Genomic DNA, 22,101 nt, shown 5'->3' with positions numbered 1-22,101 from the left:
GCATTTAAGACATGGTGGTTCAAATCCTTCCTGAGCGGAACTGATCTGTTCGGCGCGAAGTGACTCGTTTTCCTTTTGAAGATCTTTATGAGCCGCTCTCAATTTCTCAAGTTCTTGCTTCCTTTGAAGATAATCATAGGAAAGCTTTTCATGAGTTGTTGGGAGAGTATCAAGACGATCTTCAAGTTCCTGATACTTAACGTGAAGATTTTTTATGTCTTCAATTAAGGATTCAGATCGAGTCATTTCAGCACCCAATAGATCATCGCTTCTGTCTAGCAGTTTTTGAATATGTTCCATAGCTTTCTGTTGTTCAGTTGCAATTTTAGCAAGTGTTTTGTAGCTGGGTTTTGAATCACAGTCAGAGTCATCGTCACTAGATGTTTGATAGCGAGTAGTGCGTGTGATTACCTTGGCACTGCGTGCCATGAAGCAGTAGGTAGGAGTGGAGTCGTTCTTGTCATTTGCATCAGTGTCGGTGATGAAGTCATTGTCTTCAGTGTTGAAGATGGACTTGGCGACGTATGCTGTAGCCAGACTCGCAATGCCAGAATCAGACTCCTCCTCAGATTCCACCTCTGCCTCCTCAGAAGCAGACTCCTCTTCTGAATCCATTTCCTTGCCAACAAACGCACATGCCTTGCCAGATGAGCTCTTCTTGTGTGATGAAGACTTTGAGGAAGACTTGGAAGAAGACTTTGAGTATTTCTTCTTCTTCTTGTCGTCAGAATCATATTCCTTGCTCTTCTTCTTCCTTCTGTTCTCATTGTCCCACTGTGGACACTCAGAGATGAAGTGTCCAGTTTTCTTGCACTTGTGACATGTTTTCTTCTTGTAGTCATGAGCAGAAGCTTCATCATTCCTTGAGCTTGATCTTGAAGATTTTCTTAAGCCTTTCTTCTTGGTGAATTTTTGGAACTTCTTCACTAGCATTGCAAGTTCCCTTCCAATGTCTTCAGGATCATCAGAACTGCTGTCAGATTCTTCTTCAGATGAGGAAACAGCTTTTGCCTTCAAGGCACGAGTTCGCCCATAGTTTGGACCGTAGGTATCTCTTTTCTCAGAAAGCTGAAACTCATGTGTGTTGAGCCTCTCAAGTATGTCAGACGAATCGAGTGTCTTGAAATCAGGACGTTCTTGAATCATCAGGGCTAGGATGTCAAATGAACTATCAAGTGATCTCAGCAGCGTCTTGACGATTTCATGTTTGGTGATCTCAGTGGCGCCGAGGGCTTGAAGCTAATTTGTGATGTCAGTGAGTCGGTCAAATGTGTGCTGGAAATTCTCATTGTCATTTCGCTTGAAGCAGTTGAAGAGGTTGCGAAGAACACTGATTCTCTGATCTCTCTGGGTTGAGATGCCTTCATTGACCTTGGAGAGCCAGTCCCAGACCAGCTTGGATGTCTTCAAGGCACTCACACGGCCATACTGTCCTTTTGTCAGATGACCACAGATGATATTTTTGGCAGTAGAGTCCAGTTGAGTGAACTTCTTGACATCAGCAGCAGTGACACCTTCTCCAGCCTTGGGAACGCCGTTCTCGACGACATACCATAGGTCGACGTCAATGGCTTCAAGATGCATGCGCATCTTATTCTTCCAGTAGGGATATTCAGTTCCATCGAAGACGGGGCACGCAGCGGAGACTTTGATTATCCCTGCAGTCGACATAGCTAAAACTCCAAGTGGTTAAACCGAATCACACAGAACAAGGGAGCAACATGCTCTGATACCAATTGAAAGTGCGTTATATCGACTAGAGGGGGGGGGGTGCATAGGCGATTTTTATGAAAGTCTTCAAAATGTGGGAGTTATGAAGACAAACAGCGAAGATTTTGCCTATTACTATGCAGCGGAAGTTAGATTACACTAGGCAAGCCATGGTCAAGTATTCAATAGAGTGAAAGCACAAAGACAAACAGCTGCATTGTAATAAGGATCAGGTAGGAAGAAGTTATGAAGTTATGAAGCCAAACAGATCATACATTCACGTTGTGAAGACAAAAGATAGAGCAAGCATGCAATGGCTCACAATGAGTAACAGTAAGAAAAAGGAAGTGAAGATGAAACCGGTGACTCGTTGAAGACAATGATGTGTTGGACCAGTTCCAGTTGCTGTGACAACTGTACGTCTGGTTGGAGTGGCTAGGTATTTAAACCTTAGGACACACAGTCCCGGACACCCAGTCCTGAACACGCAGCTCAGGACACCAAGTCCTCACCGTATTCTCCTTGAGCTAAGGTCACATAGTCCTCGCCCAATCACTCTGGTAAGTCTTCAAGGTAGACTCCCAAACCTTCACACACTTCGTTCACTGGCAATCCACAATGTCTCTTGGATGCTCTGAACGCGACGCCTAACCGTCTGGAGGATTCACAGTCCTCAAGTGTAATAAGTCTTCAGATCACACATACAAGAAGACTTAAGTGATGCCCAATCTTCTCTGGCTTTGGGTGGTTAGGGCTTTTCTCCTCGCTAGGAATTTTCTCTCAAAGGCTTCGAGGTGGGTTGCTCTCAAACGACAAAAGGCGTGCACTGAAATCTGAGCAGCCAAACGTTTATGGTTGTAGGGGGTGGGCTATTTATAGCCACTTGGCAACCCGACCTGATTTGTCCGAAATGACCCTGGGTCACTAAGGAACTGACACGTGTCTCAATGGTCAGATTTCAAACTCTCACGGCAACTTTACTTGGGCTACAAGCAAAGCTGACTTGTCCGGCTCTGGACAAGATTCGCTCTCATTGTCTTCACTCGAAGACATAGGTTTTTGATTTAGGCATCACTTCAGTCATTCTGACTGGTTCTCCTGGACCCCACTTAACAGTACGGTGGTTCCTATGACTCAACACAAAAGAAAAAGAACTACGAAAGATCTAAGTCTTCGAGCTCCATAGGCTTCATAACGTGTCTTCTTTTGTCATAGTCTTCAATGTGAATATCTTCATATACCACCTTTGGCTTCAATGTCTTCATACATTTTTAGGGGTCATCTCTGGTAGTAAAACCGAATCAATGAGGGACTTCTACCTGTGTTATCCTACAATTCTCACAAACACATTAGTCCCTCAACTAGGTTTGTCGTCAATACTCCAAAACCAACTAGGGGTGGCACTAGATGCACTTACACCTAGGGCGCGCCATAGAGAGGGCCGGCCCTCCCCCTCCTCCACTCCTTTATATACGGGGGCAGGGGGCACCCCAAAGACACAACAATTGATCTCTTGATCTCTTAGCCGTGTGCGGTGCCTCCCTCCACCATAATCCACCTCGATCATATCGTAGCGGTGCTTAGGCGAAGCCCTGTGTCGGTAGAACATCATCATCGTCACCACGCTGTCGTGCTGACAAAACTCTCTCTCAACACTCGGCTGGATCAGAGTTCGAGGGACGTCATCGAATTGAACGTGTGCAGAACTCGGAGGTGCCGTGCGTTCGGTACTTGATCGGTCGGATCGTGAAGACGTACGACTGCATCAACCGTGTTGTGCTAATGCTTCCGCTTTCGGTCTACGTGGGTACGTGGACAACACTCTCCCCTCTCGTTGCTATGCATCACCATGATCTTGCGTGTGCGTAGGAATTTTTTTTGAAATTACTACGTTCCCCAACAATTAGTTTGTACACTCTGCAGAGGTTTGTGCACTTTTCCCCACAAGACTCGATCTCCTCCATTGGATTTCTCACACTACATATTGTTTGAGAAACGGATGACCGAGACACAGTCTTTCCGAAGAGGTCCCCTTAACCGATAGATAGGCCGGTACACCTACAATCCCCTACATCTGCTAGCCCATCATGGAAAGGTTTCCCACAACTTACTCAACTATGCTAGAGCCCATAATGGCATGTGGCTGCACATGGAAGTTTCTAGCATGAATAATCTTATGATCCCTTTGAGCCTGGGTGGCAGTCCATAGGAGAATCAAACGGTACCCCGGGATTTCCAAAAATACATGCAATCACTGGAATTCCTCAGGTGCCTCAATCCACCCAGATGTGTATTAAAGTTGCCACCTTAAGTTAACAATTATTTAACAATGCTCACATCTGTCATGAAAACTCTCAAACCCAATCCACGTCTACGAGCATAGCATAGCAATATAAGCAACGTAGAAGTCACTCCCAAGGTTTGATAATAAACAGGTGAATAGATACTACCTCATCTACTTTCCAAACCCACAATTTAATTCAGATCCTCACCATGCAACTATTTGAGGGTTGATCTAATGCAATAAAACTGGGTAGTAAAGAGGTATGATCAAAGTGTTACTTGCCTTGCTGATGATCCGCGAAACCTAGAGACTCGTAGTAGCATGCTTCGCACTCCGGGTACTCTATCGCAAACAAACAAGCATACAATAAGCAATCAAGCAAGGGCACGGGTAAAACTCAAATAAGAGATCTAACCAGAAAGTTCAACTTAAGAACTCCGGTTTGCAGAAAGAATCAAGTCAAACGAAGCAACAAAACTCAAACGACGAAAGAAACAAGCTTCGTTTACTAATCTGTACTAAAGTACAAATTTTATAGTAGCAAAATCTTATTTAAGTAGGTTAAACAGAAAAAGGGTTTCGAGAAGAAACTCTAGGCGCTTGAATCACCCGATTCCGATAAACGAGCGAAAAGTTATACTAAAACAAAAATCGGATCAGAAATCGCAATCGAAAATAATCGCGGGAAAATCCGAGAAAAAGAAAAACTGACGAACAGGCTAACGAACGAATGTTCGCTGTCTGCGGCTAACGAGTGAACACCGTTCGTTAAAATGAACGTACGGACGAACGTCCGCTAAATAAATAAACCGAAAAAATAAAATCGATCTATTCTAAAAAACGAAAACTAGGGTTTTCTGAAAAAAAACGAATCAGTTTTCTCTCAAAAACCGGCGGCGGCGGGTCGTCTACCTTGGCGGGGCTCCGGCGAGATCCGGCGGCTCCGGCGAGGTCCGGTGGGGCGGCGGGCTGCTCGGGCGGTGGCGGGACGGCAACGGCAGGCGACGGCGGTGGTACTAGGCGGCGGGGTTTGGCGGGGTGGCTCTGGTGGTGGTGGTGGGGGTCGGTGGCGGCGGTATTTAAGAAGAGGGGGCGGCTGGCTTGGGGGAGGGGCCGTCTCGGGAGGTGTGCTCCTCCCAGACTCGGGCGGTGGCGGCGGCTTCTCTCGGGACTCCGGTCCCGAGCCGGTGCGGGAGACGGCGGCGGCACGGGCTTGGCCCGGCTCGGCTGGGCCTTCGGCCAAGTTAGGCGTGCGAACAGTTTTTTTTTAAATAACGTTCCGCCAAAAATAAATCCTAGAAAAATAAATAAAAAAAAAATCTAAAAATGCCAAAACAAATTTTCACCGTCTAAATAAAATATTTAGAACAAGATGAACATTTTCTTGGCCCTAAAATGCAATTTTGAAAACGTGCAATTTTTCTAATTCAAATAAAATTGCAAAAAATCCAAATAAAATATTTATTTAGTTTTTAATATTTTTCCTCTAATATTTCATCTATTTTGGAGAAGTCATTTTATCTCCTCTCATATATTTTTATTTTTGAAATATTAGGAAGGGAAAATAATCAAAACCAAATGATCTTGCTTTCAAAATTTGAGAAAACTCAAATATGAAAATAACGAAATCCCCAACTCTCTCTGTGGGTCCTTGAGTTGCGTAGAATTTCTAGGATCAAGCCAAAATGGAATAAAATATGATATGCGATGATGATCTAATGTATAACATTCCAAATTGAAAATTTGGGATGTTACAATCCACCACAAAGCAGGAGTAGGGTTTTACACTGCAAGGTGGCCCGAACCTAGGTAAACTGCCATGTCTCTTTTCCATCCAGTTTGTCGAGCTAGGCCGTGAGATCAGTGAGCAGGCAGACTAGGGAGGACGAGTTCTGCGGAACCCTAAATCCGACACCAGGGGCCATAGGTTTCACTAGAGGCTTCTCTCTTGAAAGAAAACATACAGTGGGTGAACAAATTACTGTCGAGCAATTGATAGAAAAGTGCAAAGTTATGGCGATATCCAAGGGAATGATTATGAATATAGGCATCACGTCTGTGATAAGTAGACCGACTCCTGTCTGCATCTAGTACTATTACTCCACACATCGACTGCTATCCAGCATGCATCTAGAGTATTAAGTTCATAAGAACGGAGTAACGCCTTAAGTAAGATGACATAATGTAGAGGGATAAACTCAAGCAATATGACGAAAACCCCATCTTTTTACCCTTGATGGCAACAATACAGTACGTGCCTCACTACCCCTACTTTGTCATTGGGTGAGGACACCGCAAGATTGAACCCAAAACTAAGCACCTCTCCCATTGCAAGAAGAACCAATCTAGTTGGCCAAACCAAACCGATAATTTGAAGAGAAGTACAAAGATATCGAATCATGCATATAAGAATTCAGAAAAGACTCAAATAATATTCATAGATAATCTGATCATAAATCCACATTTCATCGGATCTCGACAAACACACCGCAAAATAATATTACATCATAAGGAAGCTTTCGAGATGAAGCGCCGCCATCTCGAGGCAGAACCTGGGCAGAACCAATCTTGGGCTCTAGCAGAGCTGTTCTGCCAGGGAAACATCCCTCCGGGAGGGGGAAATCAAAGCCATCGTCATCACCAACGATCCTTCCATCGAGAGGGGGTCAATCTCCATCAACATATTCACTAGCACCATCTCCTCTCAAACCCTAGTTCATCTCTTGTATTCGATCTTGGTCCCAAAACTTCATATTGGTACCTGTGGGTTGCTAGTAGTGTTGATTACTCCTTGTAGTTGATTCTAGTTGGTTTCTGGTGGAATATTATATTTTCAGATCCTTAATGATAATTAATAATCCTCTGATCTTGATCATAATTATGTTTTGTGAGTAGTTACGTTTGTTCCTGAGGACATGGGAGAAGTCTTGTTATAAGTAATCATGTGAATTTGGTATTCGTTCGATATTTTGATGAGATGTATGTTGTCTCTCCTCCAATGGTGTTATGTGAATGTCAACTACATGAAACTTCACCATTATTTGGGCCTAGGGGAAGGCATTGGGAAGTAATAAGTAGATGATGGGTTGCTAGAGTGACAGAAGCTTAAACCCTAGTTTATGCGTTGCTTCGTAAGGGGCTGATTTGGATCCATATGTTTCATGCTATGGTTAGGTTTACCTTAATTCTTCTTTCATAGTTTTGGATGCTTGCGAGAGGGGTTAATCATAAGCGGGAGGCTTGTCCAAGGAAGGGCGGCACCCAAGCATCGGTCCACCCACATATCAAATTATCAAAGTAACGAACGTGAATCATATGAGCATGATGAAAACTAACTTGACACCAATTCCCATGTGTCCTCGGGAGCGCTTTGCTTTATATAAGAGTTTGTCCAGGCTTGTCCTTTATTACAAAAAGGATTGGGCCACCTTGCTGCACCTTAGTTACTTTATTTACTTACCCGTTATGATTTATCTTATCACAAAACTATCTGTTACAGATAATTTCAGTGCTTGCAGAGAATACCTTGCTGAAAACCACTTGTCATTTCCTTCTGCTCCTCGTTGGGTTCGACACTCTTACTTATCGAAAGGACTACGATAGATCCCCTATACTTGTGGGTCATCAATGGAATCTCATGGGAACAAAAGGTTACGGCGGCGGAAAAGTATTTTGGTGGACGCCTCTGGTGGTTTGGGAATAATTTAGGATTTATAGAGTTGAGAGGGAGGTCGGTGGACTCCTGAGGGGCCCACAAGCCAGGGGCGCCCCCTAGGGCACGCCCTGAGGGCTTGTGGAGTCCTCGAGACTCTTCTGGCCCTCTCCCAAGTCTTCTGGGTGTCTTCTGGTCTAAGAAAAATCATCATGAAAGTTTTATTCTGTTTGGACTCCATTCGATATTCCTTTTCTGTAAAACTCAAAAACAAGAAAAATAGAAACTAGCACTGGGCTCTAGGTTAATAAGTTAGTCCCAAAAATAATATAAAATAACATATTAATGCATATAAAACATCCAAAGATAATATAATAGCATGAACAATAAAAAATTATAGATACGTTGGAGACGTATCAAGCATCCCCAAGCTTAATTCCTACTTGTCCTCGAGTAGGTAAATGATAAAAACAGAATTTTTGATGTGGAATGCTACTTAACATATGTATCCATGTAATCTTATTTATTGTGGCATGAATATTCAGATCCATAAGATTCAAAACTAAATTTTAATATTGACATAAAAACAATAATACTTCAAGCATACTAATAAAGCAATCATGTCTTCTCAAAATAACATGGTCGAAGAAAGTTATACCTACAAAATAATATAGTCTGGCTATGCTCCATCTTCATCACACAAAGTATTTAATCGTGCACAATCCCGATGACAAGCCAAGCAATTGTTTCATACTTTTGATTTTCTCAAACTTTTTCAACTTTCATGCAATACATGAGCGTGAGCCATGGATATAGCACTATAGATGGAATAGAATATGGTGGTTGTGAAGAAAGAAAGAAGGAGAAAGTCTCACATCAACTAGGCATATTAACGGGCTATGGAGATGTCCATCAATAGATATCAATGTGAGAGAGTAGGGATTGCCATGCAACGGATGCACTAGAGCTATAAGTGTATGAAAGCTCAAAAAGAAATTAAGTCGTGTGCATCCAACTTGCTTGCTCACGAAGACCTAAGGAAATTTGAGGAAGGCCATCATTGGAATATACATGCCAAGTTCTATAATGAAAATTCCGACTAGTATATGAAAGTGACAAAATAGGAGACTCTCTATCATGAAGATCATGGTGCTACTTTGAAGCACAAGTGTGGTAAAAGGATAGTAGAATTGTCCCTTCTCTCTTTTCTCTCATTTTTTGTTTGGAATTCATTTGGCCTCTTTTATTTTTTTGTAAAGTCCGGAGACTCATCCCAACTTGTTAGGGAATCATAGCTTCCATAATCCTTTTCTCACATGGGATAATGCTCTAATAATGATGATCATCACACTTTTATTTACTTACAACTCAAGAATTACAACTCGATTCTAGAACAAAATATGACTCTATATGAATGCCTCCAGCGGTGTACCGGGATGTGCAATGATCAAGAGTGATATGTATTAAAAATATGAATGGTGGCCTTGCCACAAATACTATGCTAACTACATGATCATGCAAAGCAATATGACAATGATGAAACGTGTCATAATAAACGGAACGGTGGAAGTCGCATGGCAATATATCTCGAATGGCTATGGAAATGGCATAATAGGTAGGTATGGTGGCTGTTTTGAGGAAGGTATATGGTGGGTTTAATGCACCGGCGAGAATTGCGCGGTACTAGAGAGGCTAGCAATGGTGGAAGGGTGAGAGTGTGTATAATCCGTGGATTCAACATTAGTCATAAAGAACTCACTGATGTCTACTATGGAACTTTATTCTTGTAAACACGTGTTGGGCCTCCAAGCGCAGAGTTATGTAGGACAGTAGCAATTTTCCCTCAAGTGGATGAACTAAGGTTTATCAATCCGTGAGAGGTGTAGGATGAAGATGGTGTCTCTCAAACGACCCTGCAACCAAATACAAGAAATCTCTTGTGTCCCCAACACACCCAATACAATGGCAAATTGTATAGGTGCACTAGTTCAGCGAAGAGATGGTGATAAAAGTGTAATATGGATGCTACAAATATATTTTTATAATCTAAATAAATAAAAACAACAAGGTAGAAAATAGTAAACGGGCACAAAAACGGTGTGTCAATGCTTAAAAATAAGGCCTAGGGTCCGTACTTTCACCAGTGCAATCTCTCAACAGTGCTAACATAGTTGGGTCATATGATTATCCCTCAAAGTGTAACGAAGAATCACTCCCGAGTTCCTATTAGCGGAGAACAAAAGATAGGAATTGTTTGTAGGGTACTAAACCACCTCAAAGCTATTATTTCCGTTCAATCTATTCAAGAGTCCGTACTAAAATAACACAAAGCTATTTTTTCCGTTCGAACTATCCTAGAGTCCGTACTAAGATAACACCAAAGCAAGTTCATATTCATAATACTCAATCCACACAAAGAACTATAAAGAGACTCCAAAGTTTCCTTCAGAGAAAAGATAATAAAAATGTGCATCAACCCCTATGCATAGATTACCCCAATATCACCACGGGAATCCGCGAGTTGAATGCCATAACATATATCAAGTGAATCAATAAGATACCCCAATTGTCACCTCAAGTATTCATACCGCAAGACATATATCATGTGTTCTCATCTCTGAATATTCAATCCGACAAGACAAAACTTCAAAGGGTAAAGATTCAATTCATCATAACAAGAGTATAGAGGGTAGAAACATCATATGATCCATCTATATTAACAAAGCCCATGATATAGATCACAAGAGAGAGAGAGAGATTAAACACATAGCTACTGGTACAAACCCTCAGCCCCGAGGGTGGACTACTCCCTCCTCATCGTGGTTGTCCGGGATGATGAAGATGGCCACCGGAGATGATTCCCCCCTCTGGCAGGGTGCCAGAACGGGTCTAGATTGGTTTTCGGTGGCTACGGAGCCCTGCGGCGGCGGAACTTCTGATCTAGGTTAACCCCGAGGGGTTTCAGAATATTTGGGAATTTATAGTGCAAAGAAGGGGTGCGGGAGGCCACCGAGGTGGGCACAACCCACATAGGCACGCCAGCCCCCCTATAGTGCAACAGAGGTAAGCTCTAGCCCAACAGAGCCTCGGTGACCAGAAGGAACCCATTGCTCCAAAAAAATCTCTGTAAAGTTTCGTTGCATTTGGACTCCGTTTGATATTGATTTCCCGTGATGTAAAAAGCAAGCAAAAAACATCAACTGACACTCGGCACTGGGTCAATAGGTTAGTCCCAAAAAATGATGTAAAGTTGCTATAAAATGATTGTAATACATCCAAGAATGATAATGAAGGAAATATGCCCTAGAGGCAATAATAAAGTTGTTATTTATATTTCCTTATAGCATGATAAATGTTTATTATTCATGCTAGAGTTGTATTAACCGGAAACTTAGTACATGTGTGAATACATAGACAAACAGAGTGTCCCTAGTATGCCTCTACTAGACTAGCTCGTTAATCAAAGATGGTTAAGTTTCCTGACCATAGACATGTGTTGTTGATACGTCTCCAACGTATCTATAATTTTTGATTGCTCCATGCTATATTATCTACTATTTTGGACATTATTGGGCTTTATTATACACTTTTATATTATTTTTGGGACTAACCTGCTAACCGGAGGCCCAACCCAGAATTGCTGTTTTTTTTTCCTATTTTAGGGTTTCGAAGAAAAGGAATATCAAATGGAGTCCGAACGGAATGAAACCTTCGGGAATGTGATTTTTGGAATGAACAAGACCCAGGAGACTTGGACCCTACGTCAAGCAACCAACAGGGAGGCCACGAGGTAGGGGGGCGCGCCTACCCCCCAGGAGCGCCCTCCACCCTCGTGGGCCCCCTGTTGCTCCACCGACGTACTTCTTCCTCCTATATATACCTACGTACCCCCAAACGATCAGATACGGAGCCAAAACCCTAATTCCACCGCCGTAACTTTCTGTATCCACGAGATCCCATCTTGGGGCCTGTTCCGGAGCTCCGCCGGAGGGGGCATCGATCACAGAGGGCTTCTACATCAACACCATAGCCTCTCCGATGAAGTGTGAGTAGTTTACCTCAGACCTACGGGTCCATAGTTATTAGCTAGATGGCTTCTTATCTCTTTTTGGATCTCAATACAAAGTTCTCCCCCTCTCTTGTGGAGATCTATTCGATGTAATCTTCTTTTGCGGTGTGTTTGTTGAGACCGATGAATTGTGGGTTTATGATGAAGTTTATCTATGAACAATATTTGAATCTTCTTTGAATTCTTTTATGTATGATTGGTTATCTTTGCAAGTCTCTTCGAATTATAATTTTGGTTTGGCCTACTAGATTGATCTTTCTTGCGATGGGAGAAGTGCTTAACTTTGGGTTCAATCTTGCGGTGTCCTTTCCCAGTGACAGTAGGGGCAGCAAGGCACGTATTGTATTGTTGCCATCGAGGATAACAAGATGGGGTTTTTTTATCATATTACATGAATTTATCTCTCTACATCATGTCATCTTTCTTAAGGCGTTACTCTGTTCTCTTGAACTTAATACTCTAGATGCATGCTGGATAGCGGTTGATGTGTGGACTAATAGTAGTAGATGCAGGCAGGAGTCGGTATACTTGTCTTGGACGTGATGCCTATATACATGATCATACCTAGATATTCTCATAACTATGCTCAATTCTGTCAATTGCTCAACAGTAATATGTTCACCCACCATAAAATACTTATGCTCTTGAGAGAAGCCACTAGTGAAACCTATGGCCCCCGGGTCTATCTTCATCATATTAATCTTCCAATACCTAGTTATTTTCTTTGCTTTTATTTTACTTTGCATCTTTATCATAAAAATACCAAAAATATTATCTTATCATATTTATCAGATCTCACTCTCGTAAGTGACCGTGTAGGGATTGACAACCCCCTATCGCGTTGGTTGCGAGGATTTATTTGTTTTGTGTAGGTGCGAGGGACTCGCGCGTAGCCTCCTACTGGATTGATACCTTGGTTCTAAAAAACTGAGGGAAATACTTACGCTACTTTGCTGCACCACCCTTTCCTCTTCAAGGGAAAACCAACGCAAGTGCTCAAGAGGTAGCAAGAAGGATTTCTGGCGCCGTTGCCTGGGAGGTCTACGCAAAAGTCAAACATACCAAGTACCCATCACAAACCCTTATCTCCCACATTACATTATTTGCCATTTGCCTCTCGTTTTCCTCTCCCCCACTTCACCCTTGCCATTTTATTCGCCCTCTCTCTCTCTATCCTCCCTCTCTTTCTCTATTTGCCTCTTTTTTGCCTGTTTCTTGTTTGCTTGTGTGTTGGATTGCTTGCTTGTCACGATGGCTCAAGATAACACTAAATTGTGTGACTTTACCAATACCAACAACAATGATTTTATTAGCACTCCGATTGGTCCTCTTACCGATGCTGAATCTTGTGAAATTAATGCTGCCTTGCTGAATCTTGTCATGAAAGATCCGTTTTCCGGCCTTCCTAGTGAAGATGCCGCTACCCATCTAAATAGCTTCGTTGATTTGTGAGATATGCAAAAGAAGAAAGATGTGGACAATGATATTGTTAAATTGAAGCTATTTCCTTTTTCGCTTAGAGATCGTGCTAAAGCTTGGTTTTCGTCTTTGCCTAAAAATAGTATTGATTCGTGGAATAAGTGCAAAGATGCTTTTATCTCTAAGTATTTTCCTCCCGCTAAGATCATCTAAACGATATTATGAATTTTAAGCAACTTGATCATGAACATGTTGCACAAGCTTGGGAGAGGATGAAATTAATGATACGTAATTGCCCTACTCATGGTTTGAATTTGTGGATGATTATACAAATTTTTTATGCCTGATTGAATTTTGCTTCTAGAAATCTTTTAGATTCGGTCGCGGGAGGCACTTTTATGAAAATCACTTTAGGAGAAGCTACTAAACTCCTAGATAATATTATGGTTAATTATTCTCAATGGCACACTGAAAGATCTACTAATAAGAAAGTGCATGCGATAGAAGAAATTAATGTTTTGAGTGGAAAGATGGATGAACTTATGAAATTATTTGCTAATAAAAGTGTTTCTTCTGATCCTAATGATATGCCTTTGTCTACTTTGATTGAGAATAATAATGAATCTATGGATGTGAATTTTGTTGGTAGGAACAATTTTGGTAACAACGCGTATAAAGGAAACTTTAATCCTAGCCCTTATCCTAGTAATTCCTCTAATAATTATGGTAATTCCTACAACAATTATTATGGAAATTATAATAAGATGCCCTCTTATTTTGAATCTAATATTAAAGAATTTATTACTTCGCAAAATAATTTCAATGCTTTGATTGAAGAAAAATCGCTTAAGATTGATGAGTTGGCTAGGAACGTTGAGGGAGTCCTGGATTAGGGGGTATCCGGACATCCGGATTATATCCTTTGGCCGGACTGTTGGACCATGAAGATACAAGATTGAAGACTTCGTCCCGTGTCCGGATGGGACTCTACTTGGCGTGGAAGGCAAGCTAGGCAATATGGATATGTATATCTCCTCCTTTGTAACCGACCTTGTGTAACCCTAGCCCCCTCCGGTGTCTATATAAACCGGAGGGTTTTAGTCCGTAGAACAACATACAATCATACCATAGGCTAGCTTTTAGGGTTTAGCCTCTCCGATCTCGTGGTAGATCAACTCTTGTACTACTCATATTATCAAGAATAATCAAGCAGGACGTAGGTTTTTACCTCCATCAAGAGGGCCCGAACCTGGGTAAAACATCGTGTCCCCTGCCTCCTGTTACCATCTGCCTTAGACGCACAGTTCGGGACCCCCTACCCGAGATCCGCCAGTTTTGACACCGACATTGATGCTTTCATTGAGAGTTCCTCTGTGCCATCACCATAAGGAAGGATGCCTTGTCTCGTTGTTAAGAACAACATCACCGCCGGGGGAGCCCTGGCTGTCGGCCAAACTCTCCGGCTAGGCAGTTTCATCATGACCGCCCGTTCGGCTGCTGCCTTGATGATGACTTCTCGGGTCATCGAAAACAACCTCCACGTCGGCTCGGAATTCGCCGAGCAGACGGACCCAATGGAGCTCTCTTCCCTGAACGAGCTCTTGGATCACATCGCCGCCTTGGGAGTCGCTACGGACTATGATCCGATTGGGCTTAAACCCGATCAAAGGGAGATTAACTCTCCACCGATCACCCACCATGTTGCGGTGGTGGAGGAACAATGCGGCGATTCCTCTTCTATCTTGAGGACTAACTATGTCCAGATTCCTGAGCTCTCCGAGCCGGATACCCGTTTAAGGGAGGACATCACCCAAGCCCTAAACCTAGAGTCAGGCAGCGGGCCAGACTTATCGGGCAACATACCGAAACCCGAAATTCCAATATTGGAAACACTTAGCCCCTGGGTCTCAGATTGGGTAGGGATTCGGACTCAATTACACCCACCCAGACATAAACGATCTTTCCCACATCAGGCAAGAGCCCCATGAAACATTACATCATTATTGGGACAGATTCCTCCTTGTGATGAACAAGGTTAAGGACTGTCGCGAGGAAGACACAGTCTCATTTTTCTGCAATAATTGCACGGACAAGGGAATACTTAACACCTTAAGTCACCGTGACATATCACGCTTCGCTGACTTGGCGTCCATAGTACGAAAGTACTGTGCGATGGAAAGCGCCTGGAAAACCGAAACGTAATTTTGGGATAATCTGGCTAAGAATATACACTAGTCCGAACTAAAAGGGTGCACTATCATAAGACACCCGAGTTAGTTACAAAGAAACAAAAACCCTCTACAGGGCACGGAACCGTATTGGAGGGATGGCTTAACGGACCCTGCAAAATTCATAGCACAGCGGATACCATACCAACGCATAACCTTAGAGCATGTTGGATACTCCGGCAGGTGGCCAAAAGTGGTGAGGATCTTCTTATCCCAAATGCCACAGAGCACCATCCCGTGGATAACAATACGGTATTAACAGTTTTTGAAACTTTCGCATCAAATAATAGGCGCAAGCGAACACTCCGCAGCCTCGCCGAAATCTGCCATGTAGCAGCAATGAATCCGTGGAGTGACACGGCTATTACCTTCAATGCCAGTGACGAACCTAAATTCTGAACTGGCCGAGGACCAGCTGCACTGGTCCTCAGTACAATTGTGGACGGCTTTCGACTCACCAAAGTACTCATGGACGGCGGCAGTGGATTAAACCTCATCTATGAGGAAACTCTTCAAAACATGGAAATAGACTGGAACCGCATTGAGCAAAGCAGCACAACCTTCAGAGGAATCATCCCCATTAGGGAAGCACGCTGTGCTGGGAAAATCACACTAGACGTGGTATTCGGCATGCCACAGAACTATAGGTCCAAACAAATTACATTCCAAGTGGCCCCGTTCAGTAGTGGATACCACGCCCTTTTAGGACGGGAGGCGTTCACGATCTTCCAAGCCATACCCCATTATGGGTACATGAAGCTCAAAATGCCCGGGCCCAACGGAATCATCACTCTTGCTAGTGATCCGAACACAGCACTCCACGCCAAAAACAAAACAGCCGCATTGGCCCTCGAGGCATTATCTGAAGCCCTCTCGGCCGAGGAATTAACTGCGCTACGCTCCATGGTGGACAGGGACGACGTAATACTTGACAAGAGATCCAAGTCCACCCCTTTTAAACCAGCGGACGAAATAGTCAAATTCCAAGTCCACCCAACAGACCCTACAAAAACAGCCTCCATCGGGGCATAGTTAAACCCCGCCGTGGACGCCGCACTATGAGAGTTCCTGCGTGAGAATTGGGACATATTCGCCTAGCACCCCTCAGACATGCCAGGAATCCCACGCAGGCTGGCCGAGCACAGCCTCAATATCCTAAAGGGATTCAAGCCGGTCAAGCAGGCTCTTCGGCGTTTCTCGGAACCTAAGATACATGCTATGGGAGAGGAACTAGCCAAGTTATTGGAGGCCGGATTCATAGAGAAATAAAACACCTGGGCTGGCTAGCAAACCTGGTGATGGTACCAAAGAAGGAAAAATCCTGGCACCTATGTGTCGATTTCAAGGACCTCAACAAGGCTTGCCCAAAGGATCCCTTCCCCCTCCCCCGCATCGATCAAATTATCGATGCTACCGCAGGACACGAGTCATTGTGTTTCCTCGACGCATACTCCGACTACCACCAAATCAAGATGGCGGAGTCCGACCAAGCCGCAACAGCATTTATCACACCATATGGCCCCTTCTGTTTCAACACAATGCCTTTTGGGCTCAAAAACGCCGGCGCAACATATCATCGCATGATCCAGACATGTCTGGAGAAACAGATTGGCAAAATAGTAGAGGCATACGTAGATGATGTGTTCGTTAAAACCAAACACGTCGACTCTCTAATAGACGACTTGAGGCTCATATTCGACAACCTCCGAACATACGACATCAAGCTCAATCCGGAAAAATGCGTTTTCGGCATACCAGCCGGAAAGCTCCTAGGATTCATTGTCTCCAGTAGAGGAATTGAAGCTAATCCGGCCAAAATCCGAGCTCTGCCACAGTTGTCTATCCCAACAGACCTCAAACAAATCCAGAAACTAACTGGACGTGTGGCGGCTCTAAGCCGCTTTATCTCCCGCTTAGGAGAAAAGGCATTACCCCTTTATCGCCTCCTTCGGTGCACCGAACACTTCGAGTGGACGGACGCTACCACAGCCGGATTGGAAGAAATAAAATCCATACTGGCAACCAACCCAATCCTGGCCGCGCCAAACATCGGCGAACCAATGCTGTTGTACATTGCGGCAACTCATCAAGTTGTAAGCGCAGTGCTCGTCGTCGAACGAGAAGCTAATGGACATAAATTCCCTCTTCAAAAGCCGGTATACTATGTATCCACTGTCCTCACTCCATCAAAACAACGGTACCCACATTATCAAAAGATAGCCTATGTGGTATTCATGGCATCCCGGAAGCTGCGACACTACTTTCAAGAGTGTTTAATTATAGTAGCCTCGGAAGTGCCACTTAATGATATTATAAACAACCGCGACGCCACGGGCCGGATTGCCAAATGGGCCATTGAGCTCCTCCCGTTCGACATAACATACAAACCTCGGCGAGCCATTAAATCACAAGTATTGGCCGACTTTGTCGCTGAATGGACGGAAGCCGAACTCCCTAAAGAGTACGGCGCATACTCCAATTGGATCATGCACTTCGATGGCTCCAAAATGCTGGCCAGTCTGGGGGCTGGCGTCGTCCTGACGTCCCCAACCGGAGATACCGTTCAATACATACTGCAGATACTGTATACAGACTCCAACAACGCAGCCGAATACGAAGCCCTGTTGCATGGTCTTCGGCTGGCAGTCTCCATGGGCATTCAATGCCTGGAGGTGCATGGGGATTCGAACCTTGCAATATCCCAAATAAATGGAGACTTTGATGCCAAGGATCCGAAGATGGCGACCTATCGAAACGCCATCCTAAAGATGTCAGCTCGGTTCGAGGGGCTCGAATTTCACCATGTGGCTCGGGAAAACCATCAGGCGGCGGATATCCTCGCCCGCATCAGCGCAAAATGCGACGCGCCCCCCCAACATCTTTTTGGAGAGGTTGTTTAAGCCATCGGTGGTATGGGAAGGGGACACCGGTAACAATAGTCCGGACCCGGCTAAAACGCCCGATACTGAATACACTGACATAATCAAAGGCTCTGCCACCGAAATAACACCTTCAGCCCACGTAATAATGGCCGTCATCGCCCCGTGGACAGAACCATTCCTGGCCTACCTAACTAGGCAGGAACTTCCCGAGGACCAAAATGAGGCACGCTGCATAGTGCGGCGATCTAAAGCCTACATGGTCCATGAGGGAGAGTTGTATAAGAAAAGCACCACCGGAGTCCTTCAAAGGTGCATCTCCGAAGAGGAAGGGCGGAAGCTTTTGGCAGAAATTCATGCCGGACTCGGCGACCACCACGCCGCAGCCCGGGCCCTTGTAAGAAAGGCCTTCCGTACAGGTTTTTATTGGCCGACGACCCGGGCAGACGCGCAGGACTTGGTCCAACGCTGCGCCGGTTGCCAGCTTTTTGCAAACCAAAGCCATATGCCACCCACCGCCCTCCAAACAATCCCCATTACCTGGCCTTTCGCGGTCTGGGGGCTTGACATGGTTGGACCCCTTAAAGGGGGAACCCATAAGAAAAAAATACTTATTGGTCAGGATAGATAAATTCACCAAATGGATAGAAGCCAAACCTATTAAAACAGCTAAATCCGGACCGGTGATAGACTTCATATCCAGGGTTGTACACCATTATGGCGTCCCCCACAGCATCATCACTGACAACGGCATGAACTTCACGGCCGATGAGGTAAAACTCTGGTGCAGCAACATGGGCATCAAGCTCGATTATGCTTCCGTCTATCACCCACAAACCAACGGCCAAGTTGAGCGAGCAAATGGTCTTATCATGAGAGGCATTAAACCCAGATTAGTGCGGTCCTTCAAGGAGTCTAACAAGCACTGGGTAGAGGAGCTCGACTCCGTACTTTGGGGGCTGCGGACCACGCCGAATCGCACTACCGGATACACACCCTTCTTTATGTTGTACGGCGCAGAGGCAGTTTTGCCCTGCGACATAATTCATGACTCACCTCGAGTGCGCATGTACGAAGAAAGAGAAGCCGAGATCGATCGGCAGGGCAGTCTGGATACCCTGGAGGAGGAGCGCGACGTGGCAAAAGCCCATTCCGCATTTTATCAGCAACATGCTCGCAGATGCCAAAGCAGAGAAGTATGGGCCAAAAATTATAACGTTGGCGAGTTAGTTCTACGCCTGCCGGAGAAGAAAAAATCCAAGATCGAGCCCAAATGGGAAGGTCCCTTCATTATTGACTGTCGGTGTCAAAACCGGCGGATCTCGGGTAGGGGGTCCCGAACTGTGCGTCTAGGCCGGATGGTAACAGGAGGCAAGGGACACGAAGTTTTACCCAGGTTCGGGCCCTCTCGATGGAGGTAAAACCCTACGTCCTGCTTGATTAATATTGATGATATGAGTAGTACAAGAGTAGATCTACCACGAGATCAGGGAGGCTAAACCCTAGAAGCTAGCCTATGGTATGATTGTTGTTCTGTATGTTGTCCTATGGACTAAAACCCTCCGGTTTATATAGACACCGGAGAGGGTTAGGGTTACACACAGTCGGTTACAATGGTAGGAGATCTACATATCGTATCGCCAAACTTGCCTTCCACGCCAAGGAAAGTCCCTTCCGGACACGAGACGAAGTCTTCAATCTCGTATCTTCATAGTCCAAGAGTCCGGCTGAAGGTATAGTCCGGCCATCCGGACACCCCCTAATCCAGGACTCCCTCAGTAGCCCCTAATCCAGGCTTCAATGACGATGAGTCCGGCGCGCAGATTGGCTTCGGCATTGCAAGGCGGGTTCCTCCTCCAAGTACTTCATAGAAGATTTTGAACACAAAGATAGTGTCCGGCTCTGCAAAATAAGTTTCCACATATTGCCACAGAGAGAATAACATTTACACAAATCTAATCTGCTGACGTATTCCGTAGTGTGACACAGCACGGCCAAGCCTTTATCCGAGTCGTTTTATTATCCCACCTCAGCGCGTCATGCGAGGCTGTTTCCTTGGCACGTCTTGTTAAAGCAGAGATCGTTTCCCCTTATTCCGGGATTCTCATCAATACGGGCGTGGGTAACCCAACCGTGCCATTGATTATGGCGCTTGGAGATAAGCGAGTTTTACCAGGCTGGTGGGGACACGTAGTTGCGTCCACCCATATAAGGGGATAAGGATCCACCTTTTCACCTACGCCCTCTTCCTCCCTTGCTTATCCATTCTCGCACACTCGAGCTTCAGCGCCCAAGTCCGCACTCCCCACCTCAACCTTCTCCAGCCATGTCCGGAGCGAGAGGCAAGTGGATGGTCTCCTCCGTCACCGAGGGACACATCAAAAAACTGAGGAAGGCCGGATACTTGTCTAACGACATCGCGTACCGGCTTCCCGAAAAGGGGCAACTCATCCCCACCCCTAGGCCCCATGAGAGGGTGGTGTTCCTCCCCCATTTCCTTCGCGGACTGGGCTTCCCTCTTCACCCATTTGTCCGGGGGTCATGTTCTACTATGGCCTGGATTTCCACGATCTGGCCCCGAACTTTGTCCTCAACATCTCGGCGTTTATTGTCGTGTGCGAGGCTTTCCTCCGCATCCGCCCCCATTTCGGCCTATGGCTCAAGACTTTCAATGTCAAGCCGAAGGTGGTGCGTGGCAACCAGGCGGAGTGCGGAGGCGCCATGGTGGGAAAGATGCCCAACGTCTTATGGCTCGAGGGCTCCTTTGTGGAGACCCTGAAGGGGTGGCAATCGGGGTGGTTTTACATCATCGAGCCGCGCGACCCCGAATGGGTCGCAGCCCCCGAGTTTCGATCCGGACCCCCTACGCGGCTCACCTCCTGGAAGGAGAAGGGCCTATCGTGGGGTAAAAAAGGAGAGCTGACCGGACTCCAAACATGCGTCCAAACCCTGGTGGACAAGAAGCTCAAACTTGTCAACGTAGTCCAGGTTATGCTCATCCGCCTGATCCTCCCGTGTCAACAACAGGCTTTCAACCTGTGGGAGTTCGACCCAGCGCGGCACCGAACTCTGAGCAGGCTCTTCGACACGACGTACGAAGATGCCTGGAAGGTGCTTTTCAAGGGCGCCGAGGCCCCCGCATCCGCTACCGAGGATCGCGGATTCAGTACGCAGCATCACGCTCATGCGGTAAGCTGTTTTTTCCTTTTACAGGGTATCAGTTTTTCATAGTTTGACTCCATGCGGGATCTAAGCTCCCTTACCTTTGACAGGATTGGCAAGAGACGTCCGGACAGATCAACTGTCCGGCTCCTTTGCCCGAAGGCCCAGCGGACGCTCGTTTGGCGAAGCTGCTGGTTCCGGCACCCCATGTGGTGCCGGAGAAGAAGGCCAAGAAGAGGGCCACGGGGACTCGAAAGAGTGCCCGGCGCCTGGAGGTGTCAGATCCCTCATCCGACAACTCCAAGACGCACTCCTCCCTTGAAGACGAGGAGGAGAAAGAAGAGACCCCTCCCCCTCCAGCGGAGAAGGGAAGAAAAGGAAGGCCGCCCCAGCTGGGGAGGCCGAAGGGTCCAAGAAGGGGAAAACCCTTCCTACGGACTACTCCACCGACGCCGACGACGGCGGAGAGGAGTGGCGGCCCAGGGCCAAGCCCCTGGCTAAATCGTAAGTATCCGGATACCCGAGTAATTCATAGTATTCCTTTGTTGCATAGCTTTCCCTTATGTCGAATATGTTTATGTAGCCCACCCAAAGACCGGCTCGACACGTCGTCGAGCGGTTCACTGGACTCGTCGGATGTGAATTCGCTTCCGACGGCTTCCTCCCCCCGCCCTACGGACGACACCGAAGTGTTGTCC

This window comes from Triticum urartu, chromosome 2 (genome assembly GCF_003073215.2).
Source record: "Triticum urartu cultivar G1812 chromosome 2, Tu2.1, whole genome shotgun sequence".
Taxonomy (NCBI): Eukaryota; Viridiplantae; Streptophyta; class Magnoliopsida; order Poales; family Poaceae; genus Triticum; species Triticum urartu.
The sequence above is the reverse complement of the archived record's forward strand: the minus strand, read 5'-3'. Positions refer to the sequence as shown.